Source organism: Urocitellus parryii, unplaced genomic scaffold (genome assembly GCF_045843805.1).
Source record: "Urocitellus parryii isolate mUroPar1 unplaced genomic scaffold, mUroPar1.hap1 Scaffold_45, whole genome shotgun sequence".
Classification (NCBI taxonomy): Eukaryota; Metazoa; Chordata; class Mammalia; order Rodentia; family Sciuridae; genus Urocitellus; species Urocitellus parryii.
This window is the reverse complement of record NW_027554016.1, coordinates 2,016,121-2,022,677: the sequence shown is the minus strand read 5'-3', so window position 1 is coordinate 2,022,677 and position 6,557 is coordinate 2,016,121.

The following is a 6,557-nucleotide window of genomic DNA, read 5'->3' as shown; positions in this document are numbered from 1 at the left end:
CCAGTAGAGAATAAGCCAGTAGAGTATAGGAATCAGGAGAAGGAGGGAATTGGAGAGAAGAGAAAGGGAGGTATTTGGGAAAATATAGATTAATTATGTTATTTGCCATAATGAAACACAGAACTCTATAATTAATTTGCATAAATATAAAGTTCTGATGGACATGATTCTCCTCCTAAAAGAGAAAAAAAAAAACTGTGGTGAGATGGGAAGACCACAGACTGCAAGCTTTCCATTCTGGGTTCATGGTGACTTTAGACAAGTACTTTCTCATGCATTGATTCCCTCTGAAACAGTGTGTGGAAGCATGCTGTGAACTGTCCTGGAATATTATAATAAAACTCCACTGTTTAATCATAAATACTATGGTTAGATGACTGGATTTTTGGAAATTGAAAGCAGAGGTTAACAAATGTGGTGAGCCGTTTCTGTGAACTGTGGCCGTCATTACAAGATGGCGCTGGCTCCGCTGTAGTCTGTGACAAACAACTCCTTATCTGAATGAGTTGGCACGCTGTGACTTGGCACCCTATGAGAAAAGTCCACGTGGCAGTTGTGCATTGGGGCTTTATCTGCTTTATTAAGGCTGGGGCACACGGGAGGAATGTTCGAGAGAGAAACAAGCTAAAAGACATGTCTAAACAAAGGCCTGAATAAACTGCTGAAGGAAGAATCCTGTGTCGTGTTTCCTTTGCTGGCGAGGGGTCGCGGCAAACAAAGTTTCTTTATTTGAAATCTCTAAAAATATTAACAATCATTTATTCATTCTCAAGTTTTCAGAGTATGATTATGCTGTTGAAAGATTCAGGTGCTTAGCATTATTTCAATCTTTAACTCATCTTATTTCCTGTCCTTAAAAAATAGTATTTTATTGATTCTTATGGATAGAACAATTGAAATCAAATCACTGGCTTTAGAATTGATAAGCAGTTGTAAAATGTTTTACTTATTTTCCTTAGCTACAGACATAACTTTTTAATCTTTTAATTTACATAAACTACAAATATGGTAATTCATACTTAGTCATGTTAGTGGTTTATGTTAAGATTGGAAATGGGGCAAATAATTAAATGATGTCTCATATTTACGTTACCTTTATTAAATATCTCATTTCCTTTTGATATAAATTCCCCTGGAGGAATTTTAAAAATGAATAAATATTCTGGACTACTATAAAATTAACCTTACAGCATAAATACTTTTATATGCAAATATGATATATAAAGTTGCTTTTTAATTTTTTTTTCAGTTTTTTTAATTTGAATCTGCTGTTTTATTAACATTTTGTGTAAGTAACATTAATGTTAATTTATTATTAATTTACATTGGGAAAAGTATTGTAATATCAAAATAATACAATTTTGTTCATTTTATAATATATGTAGTTTTACCTGTAGTACATTGTGTTAAGCAGCTTTTAGTCACTGTAACCAAAATATCTGACAAGTATAATTTAGAGAAGATAAAGTTTATCCTGGGCTCATGGTTTCAGAAGTCTCAGTCCTTGGTTAGTTGCTTCCATTGCTCTTGGGCTGAGTTCAGACAGAATATCATGGTGGAATATCTCAGCAGAGGAAAGCTCCCGGAAGCAAATATCAAGCAACTAGAGACAAAATAACCCTCACAGTCATGCTCCCAATGACATAATCCTTCAGTCATGCCATACCTAACTACAGTTACTACCCAGTACAGTATTCCTTTCAAATTATTAGGTCACCAAAATAATTAATCCACCTATTACATTATGGCCCCCATAATCTAATCATTTCACCTCTGAACTCTCCTACATTGTCTCTTGAGTTCTCCAGGGAGCATCTTATATCCAATCCATAGCATATTATGATGTGCCATATTTATTGAATTAGATGTGCTGGCATGTAAAGCATTGTATGTGTGTCTTTAAAAATATATCTTTGTGTAGATATAGAGTAGTTTAAAAACCTGATATGTAATCAAAATAAATTATAAATAAATGAAAATTTATTCTGGTTTTTTTCCTAGTCTTTATTTTAATAGTTTCTAATTTAGAAAGGATGAGGTATACATTTTAACTGATTTTGTATACTTATATCTATCAGAACATTGCATTATTAATTATAATATAAACCTCTAATTGTTGAATGATTGGGAGCAACTAAAAATTAAGGAGACTTTTGGGTTGCTTTCTTAGTATATATTGAAAAATTGTTATACTGGCCTGATACATTAGAACACATGAATAACTTGAGTAACTCAGTGAGAAGACAAGTGAACTGTAGATGCTTATGAAGTCTAGATCACATATGATATTGTGGACAATGGCCTAGCTAAACTTTATCTGCTATTTCTATCAGATTCGTAACAGGAAGTTTTGATTGTACTTTGAAATGGTTTTTCGACTATATAGTATTTTCAAAATAATTATTTTCAAAAATAATCTACAGCTTTTGTTCTGGAGAAGATTTCAATATACACACTTGCCTCTGCTCTTCCCCAATATATACAACCACAAAGTATGAGAAAAACATAAGGAGCAACCAAAGAAAAACCCCAAAAGGAGGTAAGGGAAAGGCAATTTGGTTTGTCACTCAGAACTGGCAGAGCCCCTTAACTGTAAGAAGACTCATGATTCCCACCCTCAATAGAAGCTGACCCAGGAGTAGACCAGGTTGCTTTCTTCCTTCCCTTGTTGGTACAGGAGCTTACTTAGAATACTAGGTAGCCTGGCACCACAGAAAGGGAGGTCAATTACAAACCCCTGTAACAATAGAAGCCAGAAGAAACACTCTTCATATCAGCCTGAGACACCAAACCACTGGGCATCAACAGCAAAAGAAATGTAGTCACACTGAGCAGCCCAACATAAGAAGATAGGAAGATTTTTTTAAACACCTAGTCTTCTCATCAGCCAAACCTAGGAAAACATTTTGTTTCTGAGGGTTTGAGTCATGCCATTGCCAGAGATGCTAGGCCAGGGAAAAGGAGTGCTGGCCAGGATGCTCACTGACAATACTCTGTTCTCTGTTTGTGACAGTTAGGAGAATCCCATCATAATAAATTTCTGGCCACAGAAGCCACTTCATCCTAGGATCAATGACTTCCTTTACTGATGAAAAATACTTTGTAGTACTTGCTGTCAGAAACCTCTTTTTCCCTTTCAAAACATCTGCAGTGGAAGAGACCCGTGGAAGCCCCAGCAGTACCAGAAGGAAGATTAGACAAGAATATACCACACAAGCTCTAAAAATTGAACTGTCAGAGAAAAAAAACAACTCACAGAAGAATGCCAGGACCTGAGTGCTAAAGCTAAGAAGAGTGTTCATCTAGTAGAACAAGAGATTTTAGAAGATCCAGAGTCTGCTAGTAGTAAAATATATTCAAAATCATCTAGTTACACCAAGAACAAAGAAGATCACAGCATTAGTGAGAAAAGACAATCAGCTGGCACCATGACAAGGGGTTTTAATTAATGGCCAGAAAATTTACTTAAACAATCAATAATACACTTTCATGGAGCAAATGAAAAAAAAATAAATAAATTAAAAACTTCAACCAAGAATTAGCAGTCATACAAAAGAAACAAGTGGAAAATGTTAACCTGAAAAGTACAATAACAACATTATTAAACTGACTTGTAAGGCTCAATCATATATTGAAGATAACAGAAGATAAGGTTGGTTAACTTGATGGATTAAAAAAATTGCTCAATTTAAACAAAAGAGAAAAATGAACTAGAAAACAAATTAAATAAACTAAATACTTTCTGGTACTATGGACAATATTCCAAAATTCAGTATTTGTGTTATCAGAGTCCCAGAAGGAGAGGGAATGTAGAGTGTGTGTGGAAGAGTATTCAGAGACATAATGAAAAATAACTTACAAAACTTGGCAAAATGATACAAATATATAGATACAAGAAACTGAATAAATTCTAAACAAAATAATTCCAGAGAACTTAATGCTGAAAAAAAATTTAAACTTATAAAAAATAAAGACAAAGAAAAAGATAATGACAGCAACCAGAAGTGAGATTCACACACTTTACCTAAGGAGGCCCAGTGTTTTTCTTGATAACTTCCTTCCTTTGTTGATTCAGGAGCTTACTTACCGTACCAGGTAGCATGGCTCCAAAGCAAGGGAAGTCAATTGGAAATCCCGGTAACAACAGAAGTCATCTATGTATGTTGAAAGTCACATTTATATGTTGTAATTCCCAGAGCAACTCTGACAGAAATGATACAAAAAGACTGTCTTGTCCACAGCCCAGTGTGCCAGGGCCCTCTGATGGGCTCTGGGAAAGTCAAGAAAGTGCCCACATGAGACATATATGACTAGTAAGGGAAAGCTTAGGAGAGATCAGTGACTGCTCTCAGAAAGTTCAGTTCTTGGAAGGCTGAACAAATAGAAGCTCTGTACCTCAAGGTGTTTCACCAAGGTAGAGACTCTTCTTCCACTTGATGCTTTGTCTAATGGTGGCTGGCTGAATGAGTGTAGAATGATATAAATCCTTTCCACAGTGCCTCCAGTTCACACCAACACGCAACTCCCCAGAAGATAGATTCACATATTAGGAGGCAGAATCAGTGACATATCACCATTAGCTTACTTGTATTACCAGAATCTCAAGGAGCAACCATCACTGTACACATTCAAGAAAGTAACTTTCTACAGGTAACACTAACTTACCCTAACTCTGTGTTCACAGAGAAGGCCATGCCTTCAAGATAATAGGTATCTGGACTTTCCTGCCCAGGTTTGCTCTCATACTTCCCTTAACTTGGTGAGGTTTCTTGGGAGTAGAAAAGGAACATTCAAAGATACAATTTTTTTTTGCTGTCCACTTTCCTTTAGGATTGATACAGAAATACACTATTGCAAATCCATATGGAACTGGACAATTTGATTATGTGTCTCATAAAAGGTGGAGAAAGCAAAACAGAGGAACAAATCCAGAGGACACACACACAAAAAAAAAATCGCAGTGAAAGATTTAAGTTTAATTTATTATTAATTATACTAAATGTGAACAGTGTAAATTCACCAATGAAAAGACAAGTTGGCAGCAGGAAATAATGAAACAAATACACACCCAATTAAATTTTATTTAAAAGAAATTCATTCTCAGTTCAACAACATATATAGACTTAAAGTGAAAGGATGTAAAAGATGAACCAGAGAAACATTATCTTTTTTTTAAAAAAAAAAGAGGAATAACTGAATTAATAAGAGACAAAGTATATTTCTAAAATTTATCAGAAATTAAAAATGGCAATTCAATAAGAGAAAAGCAATATACCAGAAATACATAACAGTCCTAATTATGTATCAAACTAGAGAGTGTCAAAATACAGGAAGTGCAAACCAACAAAATTACAATGAGAAATTAACATTTCCACAATTATAGCACTGACTTCACCATATGCCTCTGTCAATTACTCTAATAAAGATAAATGAAAATCAGATAATTGGAAAATAGAGAAAATTAATTAAACAAATACTTAACACATCAAAAAACAAAGTCAACAAAATTAGTAAATCTCTGATAAGACTGACAGAAATAAAAAGAAGAAAAAAGAATCACTAATATCACGATAAAATTGAGGCTATTGCTACAGACCTGAAACCAGTGGAGCGGTAATAAGTCATCATTCTGAACAAGTTTATGCTCATAAATTCAATAATTTAGATAAAATTGACCAATTATTTTAAAACCATGAACTATCAAATCCCATTAAACCATTAAAAAGTAAAATTTGCAATTAAAAATTTCCTGAAGAAGAAATCCTCATCCCCAAATGGATTCACCAGAGAAATTTAGCAAACATTTGAAAAACTGAAAAACAATTTCATATAGTCTTTCTCAATATTTCTCTAATACCAGCAGCAGACAAACATAGTTTTAAAAAAGAGAAATGCTGATATTGCTCATGAACTTAGACATGAAAATCACCTATAATTATTAGCAAACAGTATACAACATTTTTAAAAGAGCTGTATACCATGGCAAAATAGTTCTTATTCTCAGGTATGCAATGTTGGATCAGTGTTAGAAAATCAATCAATACCATTCATCACATCGACAGGCCAAAGAGAAAGAAAAAATAATTTACACTTCAACTAACACTGAAGATCCTTGTAGTTAAGGAAATGCTCAGTATCCTGAGTATGTTTGGTGCAACATAAAACTATACAGATTATCAAGCTATATACAACATCCCCCCCACACACACACACACACACTAGTGAGTACAAATAAAATAGGTGGTTTGAGTAACAGCAACATGGTGTATAAATATCAATATTGTGATTACAATATTATATTATAATTTTGCACAGTCATACAATAAGGGAAATGAAGTAAAGAGCACACAGGCTCTCTCTGCATTATTCTTACAATTGCATGTATATAAAAAATTATCTACATCATATTTTTGGTGAAAAATTCTCACAGTCAAACATTACTTTCTTATGTTAATATTAGTTGAGTGATAATATCGCAGTCCAAGACTAAACATAGTAATTGAAAACTTTAGGATCAGATTGTTTCAGTCATTCGGCATTGTATACATACTTTAAAA